At 36.9% G+C, this 18,044-nt stretch overlaps 1 pseudogene; it reads right to left on the bottom strand.

The window, feature by feature from the left end:
• Positions 1 to 8,401: 8,401 nt before the first annotated feature.
• LOC120586083 (uncharacterized) lies at positions 8,402 to 8,517 on the bottom strand (annotated as a pseudogene).
• Positions 8,518 to 18,044: the final 9,527 nt, after the last annotated feature.

Raw genomic sequence — 18,044 nt, forward strand, 5'->3', positions numbered from 1 at the left:
AAGCCCAAGCCTTACAGGCAACAGATCTAGGTAAATCCTTTGAACTGGACATGCATGTAACAGCAGAAGGATATGGCTGGGGCCTATGGCAATATTTGGAACGAACTAGGACCTTGGTGGGTTTTTGGTCCCAATTATGGAAAGGTACAGGGGGCTGGTACTCCCTAACATAGAAGCAATTAGCAGCTGTACATGCAGCTTTGCGGGCTCCTGAGGCAGTGATTGGCAGGGCCAAAGTGCAGGTGCACACCACTTACCCTGTACAAGTTTGGTTACACACATGGATACAGGCCTCCAAAACAGGGTGGCCTAAACCCCTACCCTAATGAAATGGGATACCTATCTGGAACAACAGAGTGCCATAGCTGCAAGCTCTCTGGCCATGGAATTACAGACAGTTTTAAGTGCAGTTGTGTTTACCACTGATAATATACTAGACACTGTAGTGTCTACAGATGTAGAAGTTTCCCCTTACAGAGAAATGAAGCCGCCCCTACCCGCTGATGCATGGTACATAGAAGGGTCCAGTAGGGGGCAGGAAGCCAACTGGGTAGCTAGAGGAGTGCAACCAGCTACTGACCATATTTAGTATGATATAGGTACAGGCCAAAGCAGCCAATGGATTGAACTATTGGCTGTACGGATGGTTATAGCCCATGAAGATGGCCCATTGACTATTTGTACTGACAGTTGGGTGGTGTTCAAAGGTTTAACATTGTGGTTACCTATGTGGAAATGACAAAACTGGCTAGTGGCCCATAGGCCCTTATGGGGACAAGCCATGTAGCAAGACCTTTGGTAGATAGGACAAGAAAAGGAAGTAATTGTTTATCATGTTATGAGTCATGTCCCCTCAATAGCTCCAGGAAATGATGAAGCAGATGTGCTTTCATATGTGCGATGGCTAGAAAAGGCTCTTGCTATTGATGTGGCACACTGGCTCCACAGATGATTGCAGCATGTGGGTGCCAAAACTATGGGAAAATAAAGCAACAATGGAACCTTCCCCTGAAGTGGGAAGATGTCACAGATGCCTGTGCCAACTGTCTGGTATGCAGCCAGGATACACCACATCTTCGCTGCATGAAGTGGGAGCATGCACAAGTAACAAGGGTCCCATTAACCGTGTGGCAGATAGATTACATAGGACCACTTCCAAAAGCTCAAGGGTCATCTTATGCCCTTATGGCAGTAGATATGGCTACCAGGTTATTGTTTGCATGGTCCTGTGCAGCTGCAGACCAAAAACATACTATTCAAGTTCTCAAAGGCTTATGTGCCTTTTGTGGTAGACTGTTAGTAGTAGAAAGCGACCCAAGGACCCATTTCACCAGGCATAAAGTCCAAATATGGGCCAAGCAAATGAACATTCAATGGAAATAGCATGCTCTGTATAATCTCCAGACACTGGGTGTGATGGAGCAATACAATGGGCTGCTGAAAAAGTGCCTATGAGTAACCGTCAATCCCCCAGGACTGCGAGGTTCGGTATCCCATTTTTGGGACATGTTGCGGGGCCCGAACAAGCGACCGCAAGCTGGAGGTCCCTCTCCGGTAGAGCTGCTATTACATAGGGCTGTGGCCCCAATTCAATTACAGGTAACTACCACTGAAACTCAGTTGAAACCTGGTCATGGACTCAATGATAATATACTGCTACCTGTCCCTACTTGTCTGAAAAGGAGAGGAACAGTGCAATGGACTTGGCCATGGAAAATAAAGGCCCCACATTGATGATGGGTAAGCCCTATGGGGCAAAGGGCTAGAGGTAAACTTACAAATCATTCCTTGGGTAATGGCCAACTGGCCACCACAAATAACTGTGAGATATCCCACAGAAGAGATAGATGAAAAACGTACCGTCCTGAGGGGAACCATTGTGTAGTCACTGTGGCCTATCATGAGTTCTTCCATATTGTGTCATGTTGACACGGTGGGATCAATGCCACGAGGGGAACAGATATGGTATCGATGACCAGGCTGCCCTCCCTTGGTGACAACAGTCTTATCACAACATAAGATGCTGGCATGCATCTTGCCTGATGGAAAAGACTTATCTGTACTGGTACCATTGTCTTCCCTTTCTTTCCGACCTCAGGCCACTTTACATGAATATCATGGTTGATTGGACACATGCCTATGCCAGGATCACAAATGTCTCACACTGTTGAGTTTGCACGGAGTTTCCTGTCAGCACCGCTGCAGGATTGCCCTGGCATATACATTCCTCTGATGTTACAGCATGAGATCGGCTGACCCACTGGGGACCCCAGTCACCCGACTGGACCATTATCCATATTCGAGTGGATACACAAAGAACTTGGCATGAGCTGGATAAAGGCTTACTGAGATACTTGATACAGGATGGGTGGTCATAGTTGACTAATGAAGGGGTGGAGGTGAATGGGAATGTGCCCCATTGTATTGAAAGAAATACGGGATCCCAACTGTTAGGGTGGATGCCACGTCCCCCATGCCAAAATGTAACTACTCTCTCATCCACTATGCATTGGTGAGCAGGACAAAAGTATGCCGGTACCCACACAACTATGATTTTGTCCCCAGGAAGCCTATGGGTAATGTGGGGCCCATGGATGGCCCTATATTCCCTCGAATTGGACAGGCCTCTGTACTTGGGGATGTCAATATTTGCCAGCAACTGTATGGAAGGTGCTTCCATAGCGCCCCATAAATTGGGGTGCATATTATTCGCAACAAGTCTGCACTAAATAGACCCCCTGATGGTATTACCCCTTGCCATTTTTCTGCCTGTGGCAGGTGGCGTGGCAGTTAAAACTCAAGTGATAACTTTGGCAGAACATACTGCTCAAGCCTTGAATTATACTCATAGGGCCCTCAGTCTGGTAACTGATGAAGTAGATCAAATTAGAAAAGTAGTATTGCAAAATTTTATGGCTTTGGACATGTTAACTACTGCCCAAGGGGGCACTTTTGCCATTCTCTACACTGAATGTTGTATCTATATCTCAGACTGCTGGCATAACATTTCACTAGCCTTGGCATCTCTCTCAAGAAATACAGTAAATCCAGTGGCTCATTGGGAGTGGTGGGTAAGCCTAACATCCACTTGGCTGTGGGTCTTAGCTCTCCTAGGAGGTGGAGCCTGCCTCCTAGTGTCATGTTGTTGTTCCCTATATTGTTATGGCCTGTAGGTACAGAGCTCTGCCCTCCTGCAGTGATCACTTGCCAAGCCTATGTAGGTATAAGGGAGGAACCCTGAAGGGGTGGAGTGTGAGGGGAAAGAAAGATGGCTGTAGTCAGGCTCCCTCCAGACACTCTCAGCAGCTAACTTCAGAGCAGAAGTAAGTCAGCACTTCTCCCCTTATGTAACCATGTGTCCGGTACTCACGCACGGGCTTCTATTATCTGGCAGTGTGCCACTATTGTTTAACCTGTGTATATAAAGACACCGCCACTCTGCAAGGCTGTACGTTTGTCCTATACCCTTGTTGGAATAAAGAGTTATGTCACAATTGCCTATGGCTCCCCGCATTCTCTTCCAACTGCCTGAGCCTCGCACCGCTTACTTTGGAACCTCAAACTTGCAGCAACACGGGTAATATCTCTTTGTAGAATGCAAAGGAAGAAATGACCTGAGTTCAGCAGCTCTTTATTTAAATTTTTTAAATTGAAATATAATTGATATATAACATTGTGTAAGTTTAAGGTGCACAATGTGTTGATTTGATATATTTATGTGTTGTGATATAATTACCACCGTAGTGTTAGCTTACACCTCTATCAGGTCACATTTCTTTTTGTGAATCTTAGCAACTTTGAAGTTTATAATACAGTATTATTGACTATGATCACGATGACAACAGCTCTTTAGAAAACATAAGTGTCACAGCCATGATTAGATAGTTACAGGAAATCATTTCTATAACGCTAAGATGGCTCTCCAAGATTTCCCACACTAATCCTCAAACTATGAATATGATGACATATCTGCAAAGAGGATTTTGCAGATTACTAATAAGTTGAGCTTATGATGTGGAAATTATCCAGGTGGGACCACTCTAATCATATGAGCCCTTTAAAATAGTTTTCTTTTCCTACTAGCAAAATAGGAAGTTCAGAGGGATTGGAAGCATGAAAAGGATTTGTTGCAATGTTGCTGGCTTTAACAGTGGAGGTGATAGAGCGGTCCACATGCAAGGAGTGAAGAGTAGCCTCTAGAAATTGAGGGTACCCCTGGCAGAAAGCCAGAAAGGAAACAGGTAGCTCATTCCTAGAGTGACATGGAACTGGATTCTGCCAACAACCTGAATGCTCCCAGAAGCAGTCTCCCCAGCACTTCCAGATAAAAGCCCGGTCTAGTCAACAATTCAATTTTGATCTTGCGAGACCCAGAGCACAAAACTCAGGTGAGGCCTGTTGATTTCTGTCCTCCAGAACCATTAGCTAATAAATAAATGTTTTAAGCCACTACATTTATGGTAATTGTTATGCAATGATAGAAAACTAGTACGCTATTCCTCAAAGTCGAAGAACTAGAGCTATTTATTATGAATGAGAAATGATTGAGGGGGAACATTTGAATGTCTTTTCATGTGGAAGAAGCAGTAGATATTCTGTTTTGCTATAGAGCACTGTTATCCAATTACACTTTTTGAGATGATGAAAATGTCATATAGCTACACTGGTCAACAGTACAGCCACTAGCCACATGTGGTTATTGAGGACTTGTTATATGGCTATTCCATCTGATGCACTGAAATTTATTTTTTCATTTAAAATTTTATTTAATAGTAAGATGTCAAATATGTGGTGACAGAAAGAAATCTAACTATGGTTGGTGAACACACAATGCAATGTATATATGCCTTACTGTTGAATTGTATATTTGAAACTTACTGGATTTCATTAACCAATGTCACCATAATAAAAATTAAAAAAAAATAAATACAATTATACATATAATTATATGTATAATTATATACATATAATTATATATAGTTATTTGAATCTAAAGTCATTTTAGATTCAATATTTATTCTGTTTTGCTATAGAGCACTATTATCCAATTACACTTTAAATAACTATATATAATTATGTATGTAATTATATATAGTTATTTGAATCTAAAGTCATTTTAGATTCAAATAACTATAACTGAGTACTGAATTGAGCAGAACAGCTTAGAAAGTTAAAGCAAGAAAATGCATAGAAGCACCAGGGCAGCAGATTTAATTCAACATAAGCAAGACCTTTCCACTAATTGGATCAATTTACAAATAGAATGGCAAGCTTTCAAGTAGTGGGTTTCCAGTCACTGGAAGTATTAGATAGAAGCTGGATGATTATGTATCAAGGATTATGATCAAGGATGATTATATATACTGGGAGGATTCCTACTTTGGGAAGGTTGCCTAGATGATCTTTTCCAATTTTGAGATTCTAGGTTCTAAAAAGTGGAAATAGCTTTACTGAGCTTCTCCATGTGTTATCAGAAAATTAACTTCAAGTAGAACTTCACTCTTTTTCTTTCACTCTCATATAATTATTTATTTTTTCTAAATGCAGGAAAAACATTTCAATCTTTTTTGGGAGAAGGAAGTTTCCCACAAATAAAAATAACATCTTAATTTCCTTTTCTGGTAGTTTGTTGTTTGTATTTACAAACACAACTGATTTTTGCATGTTGATTTTATATTCTGCAACTTTACTGAATTTGTTTATTAGTTCTAACATTCTAGCAATGTTTTGTGAAGTCTTTAGGGTTTTCTTGTATATGATCACGACATCTGCAAACATAGATAATTTTACTTCTTTTCCAATTCAGATGCCTTTCATTTATTTTTTTCTTGTTACTGTTCTATGACTAGGATTCTCAGTACCATGTTGAAAAGAAAAGGTGAGAGTAGGCATCCTTGCCTTGTACCAGATCTTAGAGGGAAAGCTTCTAGTTTTCCCTGTTGATTTAGATGTTAGCTGTGGGCTTTTCATATATGGTATTTATTGTGTGGAGGTACTTTCCTACTAGACCTATTTTGTTGAACATTTTAATCATGAATAGATATCGAACTTCATTAAATGCTTTCCCTCAATCTATTGAGACAATCATGTGTATTTTTTTTCTTCCATTTTGTTAATGTTAATTATAATATTACACTGATTGAGTTTCATATGCTGAACAATCCTTGTGTCCCAGGGATAAATCCCACTTGGTCATGGTATCTGATCCTATGAATATAACATTGAATTCAATTTGCTAGTATTTTATTGAGAATTTTTGGATCTATAGTCATCAGGGTTATCAGCCTATAGTTTTCTTTACTGTTAGTGTTTTTGTCTGAGTTTAGTGTCAGAGTAATGCTGGACTCATAAAATGAGTTTGGAAGTATTCTCTATTCTAATTTTTGGAAGAATTTAAGAAGAATTGATATAAGTACTTTTTAAATATTTGGTAGAATTCAACCATGAAACCATCTGGTCCTGGGCTTTTCTTTGTTGGGAGAATTTTTTTTTTTAATTTTTAAAAAGCAAATTTTACTCTCTCACTACTCTTTAAACATTTTTATACAATTTTATATTAGTTTAAGGTGTACAACATAGTAATTAGACATTTATATACCTTATGAAGTGATCACTCTGTTAAGTCTAGTACTTATCTGACACCATACATAGTTATTACTGAATATATTCCCTGTGCTATACTTTATATCCCCATGATTATTTTTATAAGTTACAACTGTACTTTTTAATCCCTTCTACCTTTTTCACCCATTTCCCCAACCTCCTTTGATCTGGTGACTATCAATTTGTTCTCTATATCTTTGGGTTTCTGTTTTATTTAATTTGTTTTTTAGATTCCACATATAAGTGAAATCATATGGTATTGGTCTTACTCTGTCTGACTTATTTCATTAGCATAATACCCTCTAAGTCTACCCATGTTGTTGCAAATGGCAAGATTTCATTCTGTTTTATGACTAATTGTATATATGTACCATTGTATACATGTACCACTTCTTCTTTATGCATTTGTCTATTGATGGACACTTACGTTGTTTCCTTATCTTGGCTATTGTAAATAATACTGCAATGAACATAGGGGAGCATATATCTTTTCAAATTATTGTTTTGGATTTCTTTGGATAAATACCCAGAAGTGCAATTGCTGGGTCATAAGATAGTTCTATATTTATTTTTTTGAGTAACCTCCAGACTTTTTTCCACAGTGACTGTACCAATTTACAGCCCTACCAACAGTACATGCATGTTCTTTTCTGATTTTTGATTTCTGATTCAATCTTCTTATTTGCTTTTGATATGTTCTAGTTTTCTATTTCTTCTTGAATCAGTTTTGGTAGCTTGTATATTTCTAGGAATTTATCCAATGACATTCTTTACAGAAATAGAAAAAACAATCTTAAAATTTATATGAAACCACAAAGAACTCCAAATAGCCAAAGCAGTCTTGAGCAAGAACAAAGCTGAAGGCACCACACTTCCTGATTTCAAAATATACAAGGCTATAGTAATCAAAATAGTATGATATTAGCATAGGTCAAGGGAACAGAATAGAGAACCCAGGAATAAATTTATACATATACAGTCAACTGATCAGGGTGCCAAGAATACACAACAGGAAAAGGATAGCCTCTATAATAAATGGTATTGGGTAAACTGGATAACCACATGCAGAAGAATGAAATTAGATACTTCTCTTTTACCATATTTAAAAATCAATTCAAAATAGAATAAAGACTTAAACATAAGACTTGAAACCATAAAATTACTAGAAGAAAGCACAGGAAAAAAAGCTTCTTGACATTGGTGTGGGCAATGACTTTTGGATAGGACACCAAAAGCACAGGCAACTAAATCTAAAATAGACAATTGAGATTGCATCAAGCTAAAAAGCTTTTCCAAAGCAGAGGAAACAATCAACAGATTGAAAAGGCAACTTATGGAATGGGAGTAAATATTTGCAAACCATATATCTGATAAGAAGTTAATGTTCAAAATTTGTAAGGAATTCACATAACAACAGCAAAAACTATTAAAAAATGGTCAAAAGATCTGAAGACTCAATAATTCTCAAAAGAAGAAATACTAATGGCCAAAATTTATATAAAAAGGTGCTCAACATAACTATTGATCATGGAAATACAAATCAAAACCATAGTGAGATATCACCTCATACATGTTAGAATGGCTATTATCAGAAAGACAAATATAAGCATTGACAAGTATGTTGAGAAAAGGGAACCCTTATACACTCTTGGTGGGAATGTAAATTGGCACAGCCATTGTAGAAAACAGTATTGAAATTCTTCAAAAAACTACAAATAGAACATTATTGACTATATTCCCTATGTTGTACTTTATATCCCTGTGACTATTTATTATTATTATCTTTTATTATTATTTATGCCTAGAGCACCTGGTCTTCCTAGGTAGTCTCCCATCCAAGTACTAACCAGGCCAGACCCTGCTTAGCTTCCGAGATCAGACATCGGGCTTGTTCAGGGTGGCATGGCTGTAGACCATGGACAGTGTCTCCACTAGGGCGCGGACCCAGGACCTTCTGCATGTAAAGCAGACGTGCTAACTGCTACGCTATGGAATCGCATCCACCCTGTGACTATTTTTATAACTCACAATTTGTACTTCTTAATCTCTTAATGCCATATGATCCATTATTCCCACTTATGGATATATATCCAAACGAATGAAATCAGGATCTCAAAGAGACATTTGCACTCTCATGTTTATTTCAGCATTATTCACAATAGCCAAGATATGAAAACAACCTAAATGTTGATGGATGGATAAAGAAAATGTGGCATATCAATGGAATATCATGCAGCCATAACAAAGAAGAAAATCCTATAATTTGTGAAAATGTGGGTGAAGCTCGAGAACATATGGTAAGCAAAATAATCAGATGCAGAAAGACAAATACTTCATGATCTTACATGTGGAATCTAAAGTAGTCAGGCTCATAGAAATAGCAGAAAAGTAGTTACCAGGGTTGGGGGGCAGGGAAAAATGGGTGATGTTGGTTTAGGGGCACAAAGTTTCAGTTATGCAAGATTGCCAAGTTCTGGAGAACCAGTATACAACAATGTGACTATAGTGACAATCTTGTATTTTATATATGAAATTTGCTAAGAGGGTAGATCTTGAATGTTCTCACCACACACACAAAAAAGAAAATAGTAACTGGGAGGTGATTTGCGGTGACTATTTTATAATGTATACATATATTGAGTCATCAGGTTGTGTAACTTAAAATACATACAATTTTTGATCGTCAATATACCCACATAAAGCTGGAAAAAAATACTAAAAATATATTTCTCAAATACAGGTGTTATTTTTATTGTGATGAAATCCACATAACATAAAATTAACCATTTTAAAGTATGGCATTTAGTACATTCACAATGTTGTATAACTATATAGAAATCTATGAAAATATCTACATCCACAAGTCATATAGATATAGATGCCTATCTATAGATAGATAGATAGATGATAGATATAGATGCGTATCTATATCTATCTATATCTATATCTATATCTATATCTATATCTATATCTATATCTATATCTATATCTATAACTATATTTGGGTGTGATAATCTGTTAAAAGAGAGATGCATTGTTTGCAAGAACATCAGAGGGGAGGTTTTCTGGAGACTGTGAGGAATCTTTTTTAAAAAAATTTATTTATTTATTTTAATTAGTTTCAATTATACACTACATTGGTTAGACATCTATATAGTTCATAAAACAATCCCTCCAACTGCTCCCTCCCTCTCCTGGCCCTCCACTTAGCCAATATATTAATGCTAACTGCATTCCCTATGCCGTGCTCCCCATCCCCGTGACTATCTATCAACTACTGGCATAAAAATAGATATATTGATCAATGGAACAGAATAGAGAGCCCAGAAATAAATCCACGCCTATACACTCAATATATGACAAAGGAGGTAAGAATATACAATGGAGTAAAGACAGTCTCTTCAATAAATGGTGTTGGGAAAATTGGACAGATACATGCAAAAAAAGAAAAAAGAAACTGGACCATCTTCTTACACTATATACAAGAATAGATTCAAATTGGATTAAAGATTTAAATATAAGACTCAAAACCATAAAACTTTTAGAAGAAAAGAAGAAAACATAGGCAGTAAACTCTCTGATATTACTAACAGGAATTTCTTTTCAGATATATCTCCCTGGGCAATGAAAACAAAAGAAAAAATAAATAAATGGGACTACATCAAGCTAAAAGTTTTTGTACAGTAAAGGAAACCATCGACAAAACAAAAAGACAACCAACTGTTTGGGAGAAGATATTCGCTAATGATACCTCTGATAAGGGGTTAATATCCAAAATTTATAAAGAACTTATACAACTCAACAACAAAAAAACAATCCGATTAAAAAAAATGGGTAAATTTGTACTTCTTTAACCCTTCACCACATTCTCATAGCCCCTCAAGTCCCCCTTACCCTCTGTCCATCACCAAATTTTCCACTATATTTGTGAGTTTGTTTTTGATTAATTTGTTCATTTTGCTCCTTAGATTCCACATATAAGTGAAATCATATGGTATTTATCTTTCTGTGTCTGACTTATTTCACTCAGCATAAGAACCTCTAGGTCCATCCATGTCATTGCAAATGGTAGGATTTCATTTTTTTTAATGGGTGAGTAATATTCCATTGTATAGGTGAACCATAATTTCTTTATCCAATCATCTGTTGATGGACATTTAGGTTGCTTCCATATCTTGGCTATTGTAAATTGTGCTGCCATGGATTTTGAGGTATGTGGAATCTTATTAGCAATCTCTGTTTTATGCCCTTGCTCCTAAGCTTGAGTTAACACCTTGCTTTAGATTATATAGGCTTTTAACCTCTAAACCAAGAACAAATGGTTAGGAAGTTATGCTCTGCTGTTTTATTAGGTAGGACCTAATTCCTACTCATCACTCACTAGTCCTATAACCTCAGGCTAGCTGTTTTTATCTATATGAGCCTGTTTTATTATTTGTAAAAGTAAGATATAATAGTATTTACCTCATAGAATGCTATAAGGACTAAATAAGCTGATAGAAGTTACATTGCACATAGTAAAGTGTTCAATAAACATGATGTAGTATCGATGTGATCAGCATTATTATAACATTCAGCCTCAACATCTGAAATGACATGTGATTTTTTTTTTTGCATTGAGGAGGAGACCATTGTCTTTGGATGGCACACAGGCCTGTTGACCAGTGAGGTAGAGTAGGACGGAAGCACCATATAGGCTAGGGTCATTTTTTTCTTTGGTTCTACAAAAAGAGGTACTGCTTCAGCAGGAAACATTTTTAGAATTAAATTTAGTTAGCTGGAGAGCGTCAGTCTCTTGAATCATTGAGCTAATCCTAAATTTCTAGTAAAGAAAATAAATTGTTTCTGTGAGAGTTTCTATTAGTGTCTTCCTGTAGAACATTCTCACACTTCACTGAACTCTTCTCCTTTGCCAAGCCTTTTAGATGATGTCACTGGAACATCATAGGAAGTAGAATCCAGGTTTTACAGTATAGTCTCACTTATGCTGCAAACTCCTTAGAGAACATTTGAGGAAAACTGTTCATTATTTCCTCACAGCATGATGTCATTAGGGAAAACCATATCTGTAACTTAAGTGCTTCCAGGGCTTTAGAAGAAAGTGCCAAGTGAGATGATATGTCTTGTCCTTCTATATGGTGCTTTCTATTATTCTCCATAATTATTTTCAAATTTGTTTAGATATTGTGCTATGTTGTTTCTGCACATGCTAGAATTTTTCTAGCAATTTAACCTATTTGTGAGTTTTAATGGTCTTTGGTTTACAAAGTCACCTGTTCCTTTCTTTTCCTTTTATTTAAATATGATTTTTATAAGGTTAAGGAATTTTATTGTAGTCTGTTTAAATGGCCCCAGAGAAATAAATGTATAACTGAATATAGTTTAACTGTTGGAAATGTTTCAACTACCAATGTGAACTATTATGAAAGATTTGTAATAGGCCACTTTCATATGTGCATGTGGCTACAATCAGATAAGGAAACATAGATATTTTATTTTTATTTATGAAAAATACCTAGAGAATGCATTTTGTAAACAAAGATCCCTTTCAAAATGCAATAAAATAAGTGGGACTAAGGCTTAGAAACAGAATGCAACAGAGAAGATTTCTGTAATATGAAGAGCAGTGGAGGGAGTCAGGGGATCTGATTTTGATTCTGAACCTCTCACTAACTCACTGTGTAGCTTTGCCGAGGCATTTTACCTTTCTAGGCCTCAATTTCCTTATTTGTACAGTCAGGATTGGACCAGATGAACTCTAAGATCCCTTCCAGTTATAAACATCTGTTCTCCAATAATTCCACTTAGAAAAACATTAAATACTTTTGTCACATTTTGCTAACTAGAAAAGTTAAGGATCAGTGCTAAAGAGGAACTGATTGCTTGCTTTTGTGATTTTGTAAAAATTAGCTTAGAATCACTATTTGCATTGCTAAGTATCAGTAAACATATGATCCTGAGCCTCTCAGGATCACATCTTATTCCTTGCCTTCATATTCTTTCATCTAATTGAAAAAAAACCCAGATGCTTAAACTGTATTTATAATTTTCAAATTTTAAAAACGTAACAATCCTCAGAGTCAAGCATGAATTAGTATCCTCATTTGTATAGATGAGATGAAGCTCATGGGGCTCAGAGAAGTTAAATGACTTATTTGTGGTCACGTGTCTACTAAGTGATAGAGCTGGAACACCATCCCAGGTCTCCTGTCTCCAGGATCAGTTCCCCTTCTACCCCATGTTTTGCATTATAATCATTATTTTATTGAACAATTGTTCCGCACCAGATATTGAAAACACTTTTATTTGTTAGGTCATTTCTCTCCTTATTTTCCAGACAAGGTCAAGGTCAAAGTCAAAGCACTCTTATAAGGTAGAGCTGAGATTAGATGTTCTGTTTATCTGACTAACTCTGTTCTCTTAACCAATATGCTTTTAATTATTACTGTTTGTTAAAATGCTTCTTTCGCTAAACAAACCTCTTTTAAAGTTTGTTTCAATAAGTATAAGACAATGAAGTCCCTGGAGATAGGAGCTAAGAAGGCCAGGTTAGGCTAAGGTGAACTATTTTCATCTCCAAATTGCATAGCTTTAGTCTTAGCACTGGTTCATCCCTTACCCATAAGGTATCCCCTGAAGTCAAACAGTGTGGTTTCAGAAAAACGTTCTATTCCAGCTGCCTGCAACATTCTTTCATTGGATAGCCTTGTCCTTTCCCTTCACTCAAGCCTTTGTTCAACCATCTCTTCCTCAGAGAGGCCTTCCTGAACCCCTTATCTGAAATAGTACCTCCATCTTTCTAATTCCATATTCCGTCTTCTTTTTCTCCTATCACTTGTCTCCACTAGAGAGACTAAATATCTGTTTAGTTATTTGTTGTCTATCTCCCTCCACTAGACTATAAGCTCCATGTGGGCAGGATTTTTGTCTGGTTTGTTTAATGATATATTCACAGCTCCTAGAAGAGTGCTAGGTTCATAGTATCTATTCAGTAAACATTCATCGAATGAATGAAAAGGACAGTGAATGTAGTGGTGGCTACTTATGCCTGAAGAATAAGGATTTATTTGTGAACATGGATAAGAGCCACTAGAAATTCTGGCCAGCATCGGTCAACCAAAGAGTAGAATGGATTATCTAGCTGGGAAAATCAAAATGTGTTAAAAAAGTGTTAGCTCCAATTATTTGACCAGTAATATAATCTAGCTTTAGGTTTTGAAATAAATTAATCTTCCCAAGATTCAATTTCAACCATTGATTCTGGAATCTTAAAGCTTGACTAGATCATTAGCACTCATCTAGTCCACCTTCATCATAAGGAGAGTGAGACTTGGACAGGAGAAATAACTTGCCCAAGATCAAAATGGTCGCTTACCTGACAAAATCAAATAGAAGATTGCAAACCTGAGTGTTCTTGTCCTGGGAAACATTTTTATATGGTATGATGATGAACTAGATAGTTATTAATCACTTAATGAGATTCTAGTAATGTGCCAGTATCTTTTGACTTTATGATTGTTTTGATGTATGGTAACCATATTTGAAGACTAGGGGTGGACTGCAATACTGTGGTTTATAAGAAATATATATTTGGTGATTCAGATGACCAAAACATATTTCTCATATATATTTGATCTTCCTCCATAGTTCCTGGCCCACAGCTCTTAAAACTCTTGAAATTTCCTAAGTGAGGAAAGCCATAAAAGTGTCTTTTGTTATGTTGATGAGGTGAATTTTAGAAAGCACCTACGTATAAAGCCTGGCTGCCAGGGGAACCAACCACGTGATTAGATCTTTTCCCCTGACCCCTGGGGAGGAGAGAGGAACTGGAGGTTGAATCTGTCACAAATGGCCAATGATTTAAATCTTTATGCTTATGTAATGAAGCCTCCATAAAACTCCAAAAGGATGGGATTTAGAGAGCTTCCAGGTGGGTGAACATGTGGCGATTTGAGGAGCTTGGCATGCCTGGAGAGGGCATGGAAGCCCTGTGCCCTTTCCCCATACCTTGTCCTGTGCATCTCTTCCATTTAGATGTTCGTCTGTATCCTTATAATATCCTTCAGTGAACTGGTAAATGTAAGAAAGTGTTTCCCTGCGTTCTGTCAGCCACTCTAGCAAATTAATCAAACTCAAAGGTGGGAGTCATTGGAACATCTGTATTATAGCCAGTAGGTCAGAAACACAGGTGATAACCTGGATTTGTAACTGGCATCTGAATTGTATGTGTGTGTTTGGAGGGAAGTCTTGTGGGACTGACCCCTTAACCTGTGGCATCCGAAATTATCTTCAGGTAGATAGTGTCAGAATTGAGTGAAATTGTAGGCCCAGCTGGTGTCACAGAAGATTTCTTAGTGTGAGGAATGACCTCAATACAGTTTATGACCAGAAGTCAAGTGTTCTGTATTAGTAGCAAAGAAGAATCTCAGGTGAAAAGCTGAGTTTTTCTAATACAGTGACTTATTAAAGTAACCAAACTGTGCCACAAATTTTTTCAAGAGTAAAATTTCAGTAAAACTTCAGGAAATTTCTGGCTCTATGGTGTCTGGGAGTCTTTTAGAAATTACTGATGCCTGGGTCTCACTTCTAGAGATATAACTTTAATTGTGATTCTAATGTGCAGACTGAGTTAAGAATCATGAGCTTGGAGGTCAGGAGTATGAATTTGGGAAGTGGACAAAGTAGGGTTTGAATCACTCTAGCTTCTATGATTTTGGGTAAGTTAATCTTTCAGTGCCTCAGCGTCTCCATTTGTAAAATGAAGGTAATTGATCTGATGGGAATTTTGTAGGGATTAAATGAGATAAGGTACATAAAGCTCATAGCATGTTGCCTAAACCACATAAGCACTTGATAAATGATAGCTGCTATTATCATTATTGTTATTACTACGTGACAAATAATAGTAAGTATTATGCTGAATAATGATTTTTTTCCCTCTGTATTTAAAAAATGGCTACTTTAAGAGCGTATAAGGATTAGCCATATAGTAAAAATTGAAGCTATGGGACTGTCTTGATGCAGCTATGTGTAGGGTGACTTATATAAAATGGATGAAGACTGACTGCAAAGTGGGACTAAGATATTTAAAACAGGCCTGCTAGATTGTATTGTTATAGAAATCAGTACTCTAAATTCTGTGGGAAGCAAATTCATATATTGCTTCCTGTGTTGCATTCCACACCAGTTGATAGTGAGGCAATGATCAATGTTCCAATTGTCTCTGGACAGAGTTGGAGCAGGTGCAAAGCTGGAACCAGGCTATTGAGAAGCAGCTGGGTACTGCCTGCCTGGGGCATGGAGCAAAATAGCAATTATGTCATTGAGGGGTAGGCAGGTTAAAGTCAGACAGAATGTGAAGGAGGACCCTGACAAATCCTTCTGTTTTCTCTTTCTCTCTTGTGGATATTATTGGAATATGAAAAAGAAAACAACTGAGAAACTTTCTGCATTATAAAAAGCAGTAACCTGACCATTAATAACCCAAATATTCTACCCATGGGAAGCCTGTTTTGCTTTTGGAGTAAAAAGGCATTTGGGTAAATTGACTTCCTGTTTGATTATGGTAGCTTCAGACTCAAACAAAAGCTCTGTGAAATTTTGGGGGAAACATTTTAGAGTGTACAGTGACTCACACTTTAAAATGTGCATTTCAAATGGAGGTGATAATCTTAAATGTGGAGAGACTGGCAACAAAATCTTATTAGTAAAGACAATACCATATTTATTTGTGTTTGGTAAAGAATGTATTCACCAAAATATCAAAAAGCTAGAGTTAACTAATGAAGAGAAAGAAGCAGCACAGATGTCTGTATATAACTATGTTCATGGCACTCTTAAAAACGAGGTCCTTTATATGTATTAAATATTTAAAAACTAAATTTCAGTTAACTTCTGATTGTGTTTTTAAAAACACAATGGAGCAAAATAAAATTCTGAATGAGAGAGTGTATTATCTTATTTTAGAGAATAATTTCCATTAAAATGACTTGAAATTCATTTTGCAAATCATGCTTTTATACTAGACTTTTGTCTGCAGAAATATTGGAATAGTCCTTCCTAATCTAATGAAACCAATTTTCCTAACAGCATCTCCCATAATTTTCCATAATCATTAGTCAAAACGTACAAATATACAAACATTGCTGGCAGTAAGTCTCAAAAAAGATGGAAACGAGCTTACACATCTTCCATGTGGGTGATTACATATTTTTCAAATGCCTTTGTGGAACTGAGACAGAAAAATTTGTGGGCTTGTTTTACCAGAAATAAGGAGGAAAGCTAATTAAGACCTTAGATACTTCTTTGGGGGAATATTACATGGCACAAGATGCTTTTAAGTGGATTTTGTTTCACTTTTTACAAATAATCATTTCCACTTCCATGTTCAGATGATCTTTTCTTCAGTTTCTTTCAAAATGATGCCTGTTTGATCTTGGATATATGTGACACATGGCAAAAATCTTTATGTGCCAAATAAAATAAAGAAGTTGCTAGAAATTGACAGACTTTTTTTGAAACTCTTCTAATTTCTCATTAGTGATTTAAATTAAACAACAGCTACCAATCGGCTGTATTGTCAATTTTTAGCAACATCCTATGGGACCTTAACCCTGTCTGTTGATTTGAACATTTTCAATTATAAATCATTAATGCCCTCACTCTCTGCCTTTCCCTCCCTGACATCAGCTGCAGGATATTTTCCCTTATATGGTGCTAATGGAACTTTGCAAATTTGAGTTAATTTCAGCACGTTCAGTTCTATAGCTAATTCCTGTCATTTTTCAATACCTAGAAGAATACCTTGAATAGGCACAATCACTCTGCAGCCCACTCAGTAACATGAATAATGATCTTTAAGTGAATCACATTAAAACTGTGAGGGCTTTGGGTAATTTAGACATGAAAATTGGAACAAGCGTGTATTTCTCTTAAAAAATGTCACTTTGATTTTCTGCTTAGTGGGACTACATAATCCGTTAATACAAAAATCCTCTCAGAGGGCTAGAAACGTTTTTTTCCTACCAAGCCAAGGGTGCGTGCCTGCGTCTTTATGTGGTATGTGTTTGCCTGTGTGTGTGTGTATATGTATACCTCCAGAGATTAGAATGGTAGACCAAAGTTTTCTGTCAGATTCGTAAATGAAAAAATACCGCACAGAGGAATATACATGATGTTTTTCTACTGTTTCTTAGTGCCACAACATATTCCTGAGATAGATGTTGCTGGGCCCAATCAGCTTCTGATGCTCTCCCAACTTGAAATTAAAACCTGAAGAATATTTATCCTGCCCCAGTGATTAAGACCCTACTCAGCACCTCAAGGACAAAGGGAGGGAAACCAGGGTTGGATTTTTTTTCCTTTTAAACTGTCATTCTAGAATAAAGAATCTCAAATTCCAAAGAGAAAACCAAGTAACACAGGTAAAAGATCTTAATTAG

This window comes from Pteropus medius, unplaced genomic scaffold, assembly GCF_902729225.1.
Source record: "Pteropus medius unplaced genomic scaffold, Ma_sr-lr_union100, whole genome shotgun sequence".
Lineage (NCBI taxonomy): Eukaryota > Metazoa > Chordata > Mammalia > Chiroptera > Pteropodidae > Pteropus > Pteropus medius.